Source organism: Corythoichthys intestinalis, chromosome 18 (genome assembly GCF_030265065.1).
Source record: "Corythoichthys intestinalis isolate RoL2023-P3 chromosome 18, ASM3026506v1, whole genome shotgun sequence".
In the NCBI taxonomy this organism is placed as follows: Eukaryota; Metazoa; Chordata; class Actinopteri; order Syngnathiformes; family Syngnathidae; genus Corythoichthys; species Corythoichthys intestinalis.
The window spans coordinates 18,813,534-18,830,666 of record NC_080412.1 but is presented as its reverse complement, the minus strand read 5'-3'; the positions used below and the strand labels follow the sequence as shown (position 1 = coordinate 18,830,666).

Genomic DNA, 17,133 nt, shown 5'->3' with positions numbered 1-17,133 from the left:
TTTCCTCTCATGGAGGTTATGTGCTTGGACTATTTAGGGTGGGACTTTGGCGCATTCATGCCCATTGTATCAAGCTGAATCTTTTTTTTTTCTTTTTTTTTTTCTGCATATGATGCAAAAAAACCTGGAACACACTGCTATTCACCGTTTTGAGCCAAAGGCGAATGGATTGTTTTCTCAACCACACTTCTTCTTTGAATTTACATTTCCCCATCTTACTAATATGAAATATATGGCTAGATGTAAAAAAAAAAATCTGCATCTGTGTATTGTAGAGCATTAAATTTTGGCGGGACTCCCGTCGTGACACGGGATTCACGCGGGAATCCCGGTTTCGACCTGGGGCTGCGTTGCGTTGTCAATGATTGGTTCCTCCACCCTGTTTATTCATTTTGGCTATATTAATCAATCAAATTGACAAATTACACTTTTGAGGAGAAGTGAGACACGCAGAAGTTACATACATCATTATGGATATGAAAATTCAATACTTTTTAAAGACTTTTTAAGGTATTATTTCCAAATTCATAAATTCAATGCTTTTAAAGACCCCGCAGGAACCCTGTTTTATGTTCAAACAGATTTCCAAATTACAACAGTGGTTCTTAACCCGGGTTTGGTGAGTAAGTCTAAGGCGTTTGGTGAAGGTAAAGAAACACAGAGCCCCATATTTACGTACACTGATTAAATCTAGGCAAAGTGGCTTTTAGACCAGGTTCTGGACTTGTTTGCTCCCAATATACAGGCTTAACCCGTTTTTTTTTTTTTACCGCAAGTCCTCAGTCTGATGGGAGGAGGAACTGGTTTGCTCAGATGAAGGTTGACTCACACTTGGTATGAGGGAATACAACAGACCAATAGGCAGCTTGGTCTCAAATTTTGACCTGTTTATAAAACATGCTGTCATTATGAGAAGAATTTTGAACGGGAATTTGCAAAATTATTAGCTTGCTAGCTTAGTCATATCGGTTTGGAATATAAAAAAAAGTGCTTCATTATCTAATTCCAAACTTGTGGGGTTCGGTACCATTAGTAAGGTTAAGAACCACTGAATTACAATAAATCCAATTGTGAGAAAATTGATATGAGAGCAACATATATATATATTTTTTGCATATGTATACTTTTGCATATGTATACTGTCGTGTGTACGTTTTTAAGATTGGAAAGCTGGTTTCGTAAATCGCCATCAGAAGAGAATTGCAAACAAAGAAACTATTCTAGCTATATAAGCTAAATAATATATTGTAGTTTAAGATTTGTGCCCCTGACTATCCTCATCTAATGTCTTAATACTGATATAAAGTATACTGTAATTTTCAAATTGTAAAAACTATTAGATGCTACTTTTTTCCCCTCATTTGGAATCCTGCGGCTTATAGTCCAGTCCCGTTTATTTGTTGCTTTATTTGGGTTAATAGGTAACACTTTATTTGACAGCGGCGCCATAAGACTGCCATAAAACCCTCCTAATTATGACATGACATTATCATGGGGCGTAGACTCCATAAACAATTGACATGACACGGGTAACGGGGCCGATTCGTAATATTTTCAAAACCAAAGCTGCTGCTAACCTAAACCAAAACAGGCACCTACCTTAGTCTCAGATTTTACACTAGATGCACAAGAATCACCAAATGCAGAGATAATCACCTATATTTTCAGGATCAATAGCAATATTTAACATATCATATAAGCTTTTGACCAAAATACCAACTTCAAAAACGTAATACTTTAGGAGAACATGCAGAATCAATTTTAAATAATATATAAACAAATTATTAATAAATTCTATATACAATCACAATTTATTATAGAATAGAATAGCCCTTTATAATCATTAAGCACTATATACTGTTAGAGAATGAGGCTAGCGGCCGCTTGACGTAAACAGAGGTTTTATGGCAAAAAGTCTTGTGAATAAATGCTTTAATGCAGGTAGCATTTATTTCGCATAAATATTGCCAACTATGAGGCTAGTCAGTTGTGAAAATTAGCCGCCTCCATGTGTAAACAAAGAAGAAAAATTCCTGCAAATAAATGCTTTAATCATGCATGCATGGTACGAAAAATAATATTTACCTTGAATCCTCGAACAAATCACTCCTGAGACAATCCTTCCTGTTTGTATGCGATACAGCTTTCGTAGTTCTTCAAAAATCCAAGCTTAAATCCGACGTGAGCGAGTGCCGTCTTCGGCTATTACTAAATGAAGCTCGGCCCCCTCTGATAAGGTGTTACGCAAAGAATGACGAAGTGTCACGTCAATATGTAATAAAGTCTATGCATGGGCATTAATGAATGCTTATGACAAATATCATTAAGTGTCATTCGGCAAATTATGTCACTAACTCCATTTATGTCCAGCTCAGCTCTTTTACATCCATTCAAAATGGAGATAATTTGCCGGATGACACAAAATTATATCTGTCATAAGCATTCATTAATTCTCATGGCAATGTCATGTCATAATTATGATGGTCTTGTGACAGTTTTATGACGCCACCGTCAAATAAGGTGTTACCAAATACCTTAACTAGCAACTAATGAAACAACTGTCACAGTAACTGGAGGAATAATTAGTGCAGAACATGAATTTACATCTGTAGCGCAATAATGCATGCTGGGAGGCATGTCGGACGACAACAGTGTTGACAGCAGGTGGCAGCAGAGGTTTACTGTTTACTGCTCGCTTTCCCTCAAGCGAGCAGTGATGGCCAAATGAACCTTCTTGAAGCAATGAATCATGGTGGTTAATTTGGTCTTATGATGCCGTTGTCAAATAAAGTGCTACTGGTTGATATATTTTGGTGTAAATATCCCATAATACAGTGAGGACAGCTTCGGCTTATATTCCAGTGCGGCTTATCTATGAACAAATGCCGTTTTTGTGGCAACTTTGGTCAGGTGAACCTTATAGTGTGAAAATTACAGTAATTTCTCGGAGTACATTCAGGTCATATTCTACATGAAACGACACTATGCAAAAAATCACTAATACCTACAGGCTCAAAAATGACTCATCAAGATAAACACAATCAAGGTTGGAGGAAGGGGTAGAAAATTAAACATGAGTCTAAGGGCCCATGAATAGTGACAGGCCCTGAAATAGTAATTTAATTTGTGCTACGAAGTGGCATGAAGTTTTCAGAGCCTTAAATCGCTGGCGGCTTGCCTGAACACTAGCAAAACATCCTAACATTTTTAAGATGTCATGACAACTAGTCACAAGTAGCTCTTTTGGTCTATCAGCGATGATGAGTCATTGCGCCATCTAACTTCGTTTGGGTCGCAGTTTTGTGTCAAGCTCCATCTCCCTCTGACTCACTGTGAGAAGTCACTTCAACTGCTCACACGGCTGATGTTATTGTGGCTGTTACGCTGTCACACTTGAATGTCCCGTTGCGATGCTTTTTCTCGTACACAGCGGTGCAAACTTGACAGATGCGCCACAAGCTCAAGAGTAGCTCCAGTTTCATTTTTTAGACCTGCTGAATCATTGATGGCATATTCTTATGCTCTGCATTCTGATTTTTGCTAACACTTGTATCTCCATTTGTGCTTTATATTTTGCCTGCTTGCTTAAAATAAGAAACAGAACAAACAAGACAGAGGGTACGCGAGGAAAAAAGACACGCCAACATATAATTACACCAACCGATCATGATTCATATTAAGCTCTGAAGATGACGTGCCTTGTTCTTATCATACAAGGCGTCAAATCTAAGCAGTTAGTCTGAGCTCCATCCAATGGGGATTTACTGCACACCCCCTCACTCTGCCTGGTTCCTCCTTCAGTGAGCAGTGGTCCACATCACTCTGGAGACTGTGGCAGATGTGCAGCCAATTTTGGAAAAATGTGCAATGATGAAACAAAAGCAGAATACAATGCAGCTCTCTTTTGAGAGTTAAAGCAAATACTGGGGTAAAGTGATTTAGATTCATTCACAAAATAGACATTGATTATACATAGAGGAGGAAAAAGGGAGGGGAAAGAGAGAGGGAGGGAAATGGAGAAAGAGAGAGAGCGCTCTGTGCCTCTTTCAGCGTTAATCCTTTTCCATCCTTTACGCTCCAGTCTGCCTTTTCTCTCTGAGAGGGAAAAGCACGTTTCGGCGTCTCTTGAGCTTTTCCCCCCACCTCTTCTCTGTGACAATAGATCTCCGGCATATTTTCTCGCAATCCCACGAAGGGAACACATGAGCTTTCTCGCTCGGTTCACAATAAGTTGGCCAGCGCGCCTTTTCATGACTATGTAGGCAGTCCAGTGCCGCATCGCGGAGGTTCAGGGGTGGACAAAGCATCGCTGCCACACATGAGACATTGGCAGCTCACGATCACGTGGATCAGCCAGTCACCGATCCACCGGAGCATTCCTAATCGAGCCGGCGGCAACATATGGGAATACAACTAGGCGAGCGTGTGGTCACACCTGGTTTGGGATCACAGCGAGGGACCCGTGCAGTGAGCATCATTGCACTCGAGACAGAGACAGCATCCTAGCCTTCATCCCTCCGGTAGGTGATACTTGATTGACGTGTGTGCGCTGCCAGTATTGTGTTTGTCATCCACTCTGACAAAATGTGTGTCTGCTTTATGCATGACAAGCAGGCAACACACTGTTAGGCACCTTTTAGTCTTCTGAAAAATAGCCTCTGCATGAAACAATACAATCGACTGTTTTTTTTTTTTTTGCTTGTGCCAGCCACACCACTTGATTGAGGATGCAGGTTTAGCTGGCGGCTTTGACAGTGCAATCTGATACAAAGGCCTGTTCTTGATATACATTCATTTAAAAAGCTGGAAAGATGGATAACACTTAACAGTCAAGGTATAAGTTTGCATGTGAGTGCTGCTTGTTGGGTGAAGGAAAGTTGGATGTTGAGAATAGGGGGGGGGGGGGGGGGGCATTGATAACCTGCCACTGGTTTAGCTAAAAATTCCAGTGTAGTTAGTCACATCTGGTTAACACTTCACTTTAAAAGCCATGCCCCCAACACCAGGTACCTTTGATTGCTGTGATGGACGTGAACAGAAATACTGCATAAATCATCGCTGCAGCAGCGCCCCGCTCCCTCTCACCATTAACATATCATTAAGATGATAAAACTGTCCGATTTTATGAGACCGACAAATGAAATCAACAAAGACTGTCAATCATATCAACAGGGAGGGGCTTGCTGAACTAGCAAAAAAGGCAAGCAATAGAAAATGACAACCTCAGTGCATTGCATTGTCTTTGTTTTAATCAATGCATACGGTGGGAAAAAACAGTTACACAGATTGATTTGTAGGGCTAATATACAAATATATTAAATAAGATAAACAGAACTATGGATCAGTCTTATAATGACCACTGAAAATTCCTCATTTGTACTTTATTGATTCATTACAGCACTTCCAATATATAAATTACATGAGCAATATTTGTGAATACAGGACTGCAGTAAGTTGGAGAAGGCTTGCTGCAACGACTTCACTTAGGCTGCATGTACATACATAGTGTTAGACAAACAGATGGTGTCTCCAAAGGAGACCATCTTGTGAAAGTTGGATGAGATATTCCTGGATGGGCAACCCTTGGATGTTCAGGAGCTGAGGCCGATGTCTGGCAGTCACGGCGAGCAGCCTTGATTACTGGGATCTTTAAAAAAAACATAAAATCCTCAGTTGCACTCCTGCTGCCATGCTGTGGAGTGCTGCTGAATAGATTTGCATGCCTTATTCATACATCAATAGATATGCAAGCAAATGAAATTTGCAATTGTGTGAGGAGCTCAGACACAAAGGTGCGCGGTCATTAGTCAGTCTTTGCTTCTCATTACTTAAACAACACTCAGTAGAGCAGAAACCTCAGCCAAGGTTGAAGTGTTTACAAAATGACAAATAATGTTTGTGCTTGTTTGTCTGGATGCAGTACGTGTTTGATAAAATACAACGGAGACTGGGAATTGTGACTCCATTGTGACACAGGCTTCTTTCGCACCTGTAGTTGCAGTGCCATTCCATGCGTTTATAAACTTGATATGATTTTGTTTTCATAGAACTTTAGTTTGTTTCCCCCTCGGTCATAGGCGTAGTATGACTTTTGTGTGAGGAGGGTCAGGCTGTCCCCTGCAGAGCTGCTGGATTACAAATTGTAAAGCACTTCGAGGACCTTTTGGATTTTTGTAAAGGGCTATTTAAATTTGATTTGATGTTTCTGTTCATACCACTACATAGACTTCATAATGATACAGACGGGTCAGATTCGACCTTCAGTGCGCCATGCCTTCAAGTACGGGGCCATCCCTCAATCCGCTTCAGCAGTGCCGCCTCCAGAAATTTTTCATAGGGGTGGCCAGATGGGACCACTTAAAATCTTGGGGTGGCCAAAACTAAGCGCCATTATATTCATTATATTATTGCAGTAAAAAGGTCAGGGGAAAACTATCAGAAAGACTTAAGGACACGGCTACTGATATACTTTGGTGTATTGTGTAATATTTGATGTTACTAACGATTTAATGTGCATAGTCCATAACTGTCCAGTCAACATTTTGAGTTCCACAACAATTTGTTTTATTGTGTTATGTATATATTAGGCATAAGGTGTACATTTAACTAGGGCTGTCAATAATTGAGTTAATCACAGCTTAAAAATTAATTAATTGTAATTAATCGCAATTCAAACCATCACTAAAATATGCCATATTTTTCTGTAAATTATTGTTGGAATGGAAAGATAAGACAAGACTGATATATACACTCAACATCCTGTACATAAGTACTGTATTTGTTTATTATAACAATAAATCCACAAAATGGCATCAACATTATTAACATTATTTCTGTGAAAGTGATCCATGCCTAGAAAGACTTGTAATTCTTAAAGGATAAATGTGAGTTTGTATATTGTGACTAAATATTGCCATCTAGTGAATTTGTTGAGCTTTCAGTAAATGATACTGTAGCGACTTAACTGTTCTACCCAAATGCATGATGGGAAGTGGTGCAACCATGACTGTGTGTGGTGGCTGCAAATGCTATATCTTCTCTGCGTTGGGTACACTACAGGGTGTTTAGAAAAAGATCAACTCCTGTCATTCTTCCCCACGTCGCTTCCCACAATATTCTTAGTTGTTGTGGGAGAGATGACAAAGCTTTTGCCAATTAAAAGTACGGCCCCAATGAATGCTTGTCTACTCCACTCACTTGACACTGCCTCTTATCTCTGTATATAAGTAAAATGGCGCCATTGTAGGCTGTCTGCGGCAATGCGCGAGTGAGTCGTACCGCAAATGCGTGATTAATTTTTAAAAAATTAATTACCGCCCGTTAACGCGATAAATTTGACAGCCCTACATTTAACAAAACAAAATAAATGCATTCATTTGGGATGAAATGCATAACTGATGCTACAACAATCTAATGATATACTGGCAAGCGGGGTGGCCAGTGAGGTGGCCAACCAATTTATAGGGGTGGCCGTGGCCACCCATGGCCACCCCCTGGTGTCGCCACTGTGCTTCAGTTATTCGCAGTCGGTCGCAGCAACACATGCAGCGATCCAACGGCGGATTTAGGTTGAAATAGTACGAAAGCTGTACTGCATACAAACAAGAAGGATTGTCTCAGGAGAGATTTGTTCGAGGATTCAAGGTACTTATTGTATATTTTGTAGCATGCATGCATTTTCAAATGTTGTGAAAAAAATCAATGAGAGAAATTAGCCGCTACAGCACTGGCATTATACTTCACAATATTTAAGTAAAATAAATGCCACCTGCACGTTTTTTTTGCTTTTAATCAAGAATCGAGGCTGTTTTATGTCCATATCTATAACGAATTCAGGGATTTAAGCATTTGTTTACAAGTGTCTGTGATTCCACTCGGTCAGCTTTGACGACCATGCCAACAATGCAGGCCCCCTATTAATCGGCCCCGCGTCCCCTGTAGCGTCAATATCATTATGAAGTCTATGACTACTATTATTGACATGCAATGGGTAGTTTTAATAACTTTAACCTGAAAACATAGCCAACACTATTGATTGCATGGGTCATCGGTGATGCATATGTTGTTTTTTTGATTCGTATGCTAAGCAGCACCATACAGTCACGCTAGCTTAGCCACTCAAGAGCCCTGAAACTAACAAGCTGCACGGAACTTGTTGAAATCAACTCCACCAACTAATTAAACCCCCGCTAACCTGAAGATTAAGCCTAATGTTAAACATTCTGAACTCCCTCTTTCAATTCATTTAGGGGAAAGTCAATTACATGCAACAATATTTTTCGGGCACCGGGGGTGTCACTGCCCCCTCTGCCCCCCCCCTCAATCTCCGCCTATGCTCTTGGTGCGGTTTAGTTGGACCGGTGTGAAAACATAAACTTCTCATGACTGATTTAGATCCAGCATTTTCAGAGCTGACTTCATTCAAGGCTAATTAAAGTGGTTCTGGTCATTCCCTTTAAATGCAAAGTCTTGTCATGACATTTGTCTGCTTGGACTCCAGATTTGTCTTCTTCTGCCTCAATCAAAATCACCAAAATCACGTTAGACCAGCAGTACCACCATTCAGATATGGTCTGAGCGCGAATAATCCTGGAGCGACTTCCTGCCACCAAATTCTCACTCAGCCTGTGCTCTAAAAAAAAATCTCCTCAACTCACTGGTGGAGACCGGACTGTCAAATTGGCAAACACCCACCCAGTATAAAAATCAAAACATGCTAGGAATTGCAACACGGTGGAGGTGTGCTGTCTATTAAAATAGAGCCCAGCAGAAGAACTCCAGTGCGGATCAAATCAGTCAGTCAGTTTTGGTATGGTCCACGTACCTAAAGTCTCTTTAGTACTCTGTGATCCTCTTTTGTTTTGTAGCGCAGCAAAATTCATCGATATGTTAATAATTTGCTCCCACTACGCTTGACTATCATTATGATGATGTAACATCTTGTGGCATTTAAATAGAGTAGACATAACGGACATGACTTTGGATTAGTGTAATTGCAGTCAACAGAACATTTTATTTGTAACATGCAATATTACCTGAGGTATTGTAGCCTGCAATATTGTCCGGACAAATTTGCAATAAAAAAATGTGTTTTGTTCATCCAGGCTACTTTATTTGTTAATCTTTGAAATTTTCTGTTCGCATTCTTATGAACAAAAAGACAATAAAGCATATGGACGTGGAATGCTAATGGATGAAATAGAGAGTGCACATAGGGCGGAATCAATCGATAAATTCTGGATTACTTTTAAAAATACCCTCTGTACTTACTTGACTTTCAGTTGTAGATTACAGATTATTGTGATAAGTAGAGATATAGTCAAGCTCTTTTGTAGTCACTTGAATTGGATGTTGATGAAAGATTCAAAATCTATGCCGTGTCAAAACTTATTGATTCATGTCCTACAAGTTGTTTGAAAAGAAAATTATGCTTAAGGTTTTATAAGGAGATAACACTAGCCTTACAAGGGCATTTAATGCCCTTTTCACATTAAGCACAATAAGTCTTGCCTTTGCACTTTACTTACTCAGAAAGAAGTGATCGCGTTTTTGCCTTACCAATTCTGCAAACTGTCTGCCCTCTGAATGTGTGTCTTTATTATTTGCCTGTCTTTGCCCTGAAAAGGTCAGAGTCACATTGGATAGGTTCCATTTTCCCTCAAAACTGTTGCCACTGTACTAGATTTTCATCTCAATATCAATACTCAAGACCATTTTTGATACTACCTAACTAGAAATCCCTAAATTAAATATCATTTTCAATAAAGCCTTTCATGTTTCGCCATTGGTGGTCATTATTTTTGACAGATAAAAGAAAAAGAAAAAAAACTTCCCAAAATGTACAGGAAGTCACCCAAAATCAACAGAAAGTGACACGAAATCAACAGGAAGTGACCTGGAAATTCCGGAAAATCAACAAGAAATTATTCAACAAAAATAAAAATGAATGAATGAAAATCAATTTGCTCCTACCAGTCAAAATGAATTGGACATCTACCAACGTCAATGGCAGTCAATTAATTTACAAAAAATTAAAAAAAAAAATATCCCACAATACCATCACTAACTAGCAAGGGCTAGGTTTGGTCTCAATATTAGTAGGGACGATATATCAGCATAACCTGCATGTACAATTTTTGCTGGGGACGGGAAATTAATAAAACCGAACAGATTGAGTGAATGGTGGTTAGGGCTACATTTCTCACCAATATAAACCCAATTAATTGATAGGCTAACTGATTAGTGCAAAATAAATAAATATTGATTTATACTAACTTTCACACTGCTAGTTTATAACATCTTAATCTGATAATTTTTCTTAAATCCAGTCGAATAATGTTCTTGTTTTGAGTGTTAAAGGCTAGTTAACAGATTAATGCGTCAGATTCTTCCACTTACTTTAAGTAAATGTTACTATTTGTTGTTGTTAAGCCCACACATCTAAAGGTTGGTCATTTTTCACCTAAATCAAGATAAAAATGCTTTTAAATAATGTTTTGAACAATATCTATTGTTGAATTAAAAACATTTCTGACAATTTTTTTATGATTAAATATAGAAACCTTTTGATTAAAATTAGTCTGTTAAGCTTATTTTCAGCTAGCTATTACAGTATTCTTGTTTCAAGAAATCTGAGTAAAATTTACATGAAGTACTGGCTGATAATTTCACTTATTTCTATTAGATATAAACTGAAAATAATGTCATGGGTTTTTTTTTGTTTTTGTTTTTTGCAATTTTAAGTCGTTGGGTTTTCGCAGTGCATCTTTCGATTCAAACCTTTGTTTAAAAAAAAAAAAAAAACCTACTAAAATAAACATTTTGAAATCTAGAATAAATGTCTGGATTTTATTAGTAAATTTAAATTGCAATATCTGAACACAAATTATATTAACATACACAAAAAATACAAACTTGTTAATCATCTCTTAACGATACAGGACTGCAAAAAAACAAAAAAACAAAAACAAACAAACACTTGCCTTAATACCACTCAAAATTGTCTGTCTAAATAAATTAGATATGACAAAAAAAAAATCTTAGTCAGGGAGTAACAAAAATTAAAATGGAGCCTTCCTCCAGGTAAAACCCTATTGTTTTTGTCCACAAGCACAGTCAAACTCAACAAAAATTGAAAGGTCCTTTGGGCTGCTTTAAGACCACATAAATCAAATAAAAATCAAAACCCCCGGGAAGGGGGTAAATCTTGGTTCACCACATTTCTTACAGTTTAACACAGATTGGTATGCTAACTTTGATGCAGGTCGGGCTTTCAGTAGCAAGATTAGTGGTGTGTTCCCACCTCCACAACACTGACGTCGCTTTACATTGCTTACAGTGGCTGCTGCTGCTGGCCAAAAAAAAAAACTTCTGATATCCCTCGTCTTTGATGGGGGCGGAGGCGGCATGTTGGAATTTCTGTCGGGCTGTGAATGCATGTTTGTGTGTGTGTGTGTGTGTTAAGTCATCAGCCAATCAAACATGTGTTTCAGGGGAAAAAATGGACTGCCACATTCAGCAAGTGAAAATGGGTCAATGTAAGTCCGAACATATAAAGTACTGTAATTCACTTAATAATGGTAGGGTCAGTTCTATCCTTACAACATATGGGAAGACAATCTAAATTACCTATATAACTGAAGTCATTATATAATGCAAATAAGGTTGCTTAAAAGGTGGTGGGGACAATATGAGCATCCCGAAAAGTTGGTAGTGTTATGTCCCTACCGTCCATATGCAAACCTATGCACTTTCTATCAAGAGTAGGTAAATTCAAAGTTACGCCATGATACAAATTTCTGGTGACGTGTGGTAGTGAAAAAAAAAACTGCGTATCAATAATTTAATACTTTTGACAATCCTACCCTACAACCTTTTTTGACGCATAATAAAAGTGAATGGATGGAATAGTTAGGCATTGGCAGCGATTTAGGCTTTATACATGCAGCACAAACGATTTGAATTATATCATGATGATTATTTCGGGTTTTCAGTTTTAATTCAATAGCTAGCACACAAATGTGGCGTTCATAATTCTTGAATTACAGTTATTTTGTCTTTTTAAAGTCTTTCGGGTCATGGTTGACTCAAGGCAACGGGACGTCAACAGAGAAAGAAGCCCCTTTATTCCATTGAGTTATTTTGTATTAAATATAGGGGCCATGTCCTATGTCTTTTTGCACAAAATTCTGAACCTTACTGAATGAAAATATTTTGCTAAGACTTTCTCAAAGAATCTGTGGTCTTTACCTTTTCAGAAGGATGTAAAACCTAGTGTGCACTTTGCAGCACCTTACCACCCGAGATCTGACTCCTGGAAAATGTTTTTCATCATGTGTTCATTGTCATTAGTGTGGACTAGTTTTGTTGTTCAAATGAAAACCATTCCACGGCTATTTTGCAGGAGCGGAAACACTGCTTTCTTCTGCTTGGCTTTAAAGTCTTGGAGGAGGATGTGAAAAGAGAGAAAAGGAGGTTGGTGTTGGTACCCTTGCTACAGGCGTCTGTGCTCAGCTGGACAGCCTCCATAGTAGACCTTGGTTACAAATTAATCTGCTTCACACTTGCAGGGAACACAACTAGGGGATATGGCATAAATATAAAATCTCTTTTTTTTCCACCAAAAATGTGATTTATGATTTTTATTTTTCTACAGACTTTTAAAGGAGCCAATATAAAAAAAAAAAAAGACGGCACCCATTGAACTCATTGCTATTGACGGCGTTAGACATCCAATCCATTTCGACTAGAGGGCTGGCAGTGATTAAACAATGGCTGCCAACCCTCCTGGTCAAATCGAATTGATATATAGCATTGTTGATGGCATTGAAAGACAAACATTCACAACAGTCCTCCCATATTGGGCGCCATAAACATGTATACAGTGGTATGAAAAAGTATCTGAACCTTTTGGAATTTCTCATATTTCTGCATAAAATCAACATCAAAGCTGATCTCATCTTTTTTTTTAAATCACACAGATGAAAAGACAGTGTCTGCTTTAACTAAAACCACCCAAACATTTACAGGGTTTTCATATTTTAATGAGGATAGTATGCAAACAATGACAGAAGGGGGAAAATATGTCAGTGAACCCTCTGCCTAAGGAGACCTAAAGAGCAATTGAAACCAATTTTTACCAAAAATTTTATGTCAGGTGTGTGCCCAATCACTGATGAGTGGTTTAAAGCTGCCCTGCCCACTATAAAACACACACCTGGTAAGAAATGTCTTCATGAGAAGCATTGTCTGATGTGCATCATGGTTCGGTCGAAAGAGTCCTGAAGACGTGCGATCCAGGATTGTTGATTTGTATAAAGCTGGGAAAGGATGCAAAACCATCTCTTAAAGTCTGGACAATCGACAGTCAGAGAAGCTGCCTACAAATGGAGAGAATTTGGCACTGTTTTTTCTCTCCCAACGAGTGGCCGTCCACCAAAGGTGATGCCATGAGTTAAGTGCAGAATACTCAAAGAGGTAAAAAAGAACCCTAGAATATCTGCTAAAGAAATCACTTACAGAAATCACTGTGCACACATCAACTATATTTAAAACTATGGCCAAAAATGTTCATGGGAGGACTCCACGGAGGAAACCACTGCTTTCTAACAAAAACATTGTTGCTCATTTAATGTTCTCAAAAAGACACTTGGAAATTCCACAGAAGTTTTGGCAAAATATTTTGTGGACTGATGAAGCCAATGTTGAATTGTTTGGGGGTAACACACAACGTCATTTGTGGATGAAAAATGGAACAGCTCACCAACATCATCCCCACTGTGAAGCATGGTGGAGGCATCATCATGATTTGGGGATGTTTTTCTGCCTCAGGGCCTAGACAACTTGCAATCATTAATCGGAAGCATGAATTTAAAAGTTTATCAGAATGTTTTGCAGGTAAACCTGAGGCCGTCTGTCAGACACTTAAAGCTAAAAAGAGGATGGATGCTGCAACAAGACAATGATCAAAAACACAGAAGTAAAAGAAAATCAGAATGGTTTCATAAGAAAAAAATACACGTTCTGGAGTGGCCAAGTCCAGACTTGAACCCCTTTGAGATGCTGTAGCATGACCTAAACACAGCAATTCATGGCTGACATCCCAGGAATCGGACTGAACTATAGCAGTTTTGTGAAGAAGAATGTACCAAAATTAGCCCTGATTGATGTGCCAGACTGATCTGCAGCCACAGGAAGTGTCTGGTTGAAGTTATTGCTGCCAAAGGAGGGCCCACAAAATATTAAATGTGATGGTTCACTTACTTATTTCCCCCCTAGTCATTGTTTGCATACTATCTTCATTAAAATGTGAAAATCTAAAAATGTTTGTGTGGTTTTAGTAAAAGCAGACATTGTTTTTTCATCTGTGTGATTTTGACAAAGACCAGATCACATTTGGTGGTGATTTTGTGCAGAAATGCGAGAAATTCCAAAAGGTTCAGATACTTTTTCATACCACTGTAACACATATATACTGTATATGAACACATATATAAATGTATATTTCTGTTTTTTATTCTTCCAAAAATAGCCACTTTCCCTATAAAAGGTTAAACATGTTAAATATTGAACAAAACAAGTGCAGATAAAGTGCAAAACCTCTGTCCAAAGTATATTTTTATTTCTTCTATTTGTGCTGTCAGCCCCAAATTATAAAGTAACTACATAAAGAACTAGAAACTGCAATTTCGGGAGAAATTACACCTTGGTCTTTCCTCTGTGGAGATACAGATCTTAGCCCCACTCAGGTCTATCAATAGAATGGACCATAATGCAAATCAATGGCACTAAACAAAGTAAAAGCCATTAGAAATGATTGGGAGAATTGGACGTCCATGGAAATGCCATTGGAAATTAATGGGAAGTTTGGACGTCCGTGGACATCAATGGCATCACCCTCCATAAGCGGCAATGCAATCGGGGACATTTGAGGGACACGTCCTATTGATATCTCGTCATTTTCTGTTGATTTGGGGAAAAAAAAAAAATTCCCATTGAAAATGAATGGGAAAAATTTTGGACGTCCATGGACGTCAATGGCAGCACCCCCCATAAGCGTCAATGGAGTTGGGGACGTTTGGGGTATACGTCCTATTAATATCTGGTCATTTTCTGTTGATTTGGGGAAATTTAGTTTTTTCCCCATTGAAAATGAATGGGGAAAATTTTGGACGTCCATGGACGTCAATGGCAGCACCCCCTATAAGCGTCAATGGAGTTGGGGACGTTTGGGGGACACGTCCTATTGATATCTGGTCATTTTCTGTTGATTTGGGGAAATTTAGTTTTTTCCCCATTGAAAATGAATGGGAAAAATTTTGGACGTCCATGGCCGTCAGTGGCATCGACATCCATATAGTCAATTGAAGCCAAGTACATTGGCATCAATAGATTCGACATGCATGGCCGTCAATGGCATCAATGCAATGTAAATTCCATTGGAAATCCCATTGAAATGAATGGGAAATTTTCGCATTAGAAATGAATGGGATAGTTTTTGGTAAATATCCGGGGAAGCGTACATTTTTTCCAAATTCTGTATACAATCTTTATGCCCCCCACCGTCCCGGAATTTTTGATGTCCAAATTATGTGATTTGCTCAAAAATTGTAGGACAAGTAGCGTTTTGAAATTTTTTTTAAAAATTGGAAAATCGGCGTTTACGGCCGAACGGAAAAATTTTCGGGGTCGTTTGAAAAATTCCCATCGTCGCACGAAAATTCCGGTCGTGTCGATACTTGAACGGTGCCGATCGGTGCTATGGTTCGGGCTGCGCGGCGCGCCGAAAAAAACGTCAACAATTATTGAATAATAATAATAATAAAGAATAATAATAAAGAAGTACAATAAAGTTGTACAACAACATAACCTTGTTCTTTCCCTTGGAAAGACCAAGGTAATAACCTCTTTCTCTTAGAATGTATTGAATGAATAACTAGCTGCTAGATTTTCCTGTTTGGCAAAAAAATAACTACAACAAAAACTCAAATTAACTTTTTTTTTTTTTAATCATTCACAAAAATAAGGAAAACACAACTTATTTCAAAAGAACAATTTATCGTACATTATTGTGCACAGCTTATTGAATGACGGTTTCAGATAGACCTCCTGCCAAACGAGCACTGTGTCTTTTCAAAAAAGATCTTTTCCACATTAGAAATTCTTTCTTCCTGATGATAAATCCCCCATTGCTTGATTTCTATGTCAGCCAAGGCGTCACATCCTCTCCCACATGTGACATTCTGAGCCGCTATTAGTATATTTCACTGCGGAAGACTTGGCAATGCTGCCTTTCATAGATTTATTCAGACATATATTGTAAACCCGCTGCCATCCTGTGCAGCAGACGTGAGTTTTATGAGTGCTATTTATTTGGCAGATTGGGAGTGGCTCTATCAGCAAACCTAAATCCTTCCTGAACAAATAAATTGCAAATGAATAAGAAGGGTGAAAACTGTCCTTTAATTGACATTTTAGTTTGAGATTGGACGTCATCATAAAATACAGTTTAATAATCGAAAGTTAGAGTTGTGGGGGTGCTTTGTAAAGTTCCCTATGTATATTATCCGTATGTTTTTTTTTCATAGAGCATACTCACTTTGACCGATTCAACTTTGATCTTTGAAACATTACAAATATTCACAGGACATAGGCCTTATTTGGATTTCGTCCCCTTGCAGCAAAAACTCAAGATTTTATTTGACAAAAAAAACTGCCAAATAAATTTTCAATTGCAGAAAAATTGGCATTTTTAAATTTCAAAATGTATCTAATCCTCCTTTTTCTTTTTTAAAAATTTGAATCACATTATTCACACAAAATAAATTCAAGACAACAAGCCGCACAAAAGTTCTTGCCAAAAATGTACGGTTCCACAAAAAAAATTGATAAAAATCCCATTTCAATTGGAAAAAAATGACCTGATATCAACAGGAAGTTACTCTGAAATGTCCTGAAATGTGCGGGAAGTGACCCAAAATCAACAGGAAGTGACCAGTAAGTACCCTAAAATTAACGAAAAAGACCCAAAATTAACTCTATGACAACGATAGAAATCAAATTCATTTCAAACTGGAAGGACTGGCTGTGCATACTTCTGTATCTTTCAATGCCATTGACGTTGCTAGATGCCCA

General features: G+C 38.3%; 1 protein-coding gene and 1 long non-coding RNA gene across 5 annotated transcripts in view; one reads left to right on the top strand and one right to left on the bottom strand.

Moving 5' to 3' along the window:
* flrt1a (fibronectin leucine rich transmembrane protein 1a) overlaps positions 1 to 17,133 on the top strand; it is a 144,162-nt gene that overhangs the window by 33,994 nt on the left and 93,035 nt on the right. For 3 of the 4 annotated variants that reach the window (XM_057820584.1, XM_057820578.1, XM_057820580.1), the window contains exon 1: positions 4,076 to 4,520. The exons of the other annotated variant lie outside the window; for it this stretch is intronic. The gene's annotated coding sequence lies outside the window, so the exon portion shown is untranslated. Of the gene's footprint in view, positions 1 to 4,075; positions 4,521 to 17,133 lie in introns of those variants that run through there. 4 annotated transcript variants of the gene reach the window in all.
* The window catches only part of LOC130906343 (uncharacterized), a 32,022-nt gene continuing 20,194 nt past the window's right edge, over positions 5,306 to 17,133 (bottom strand). The window contains exon 3 of the long non-coding RNA XR_009061309.1: positions 5,306 to 5,647. This is a non-coding gene — a long non-coding RNA (uncharacterized LOC130906343). The remainder of the gene's footprint in view (positions 5,648 to 17,133) is intronic.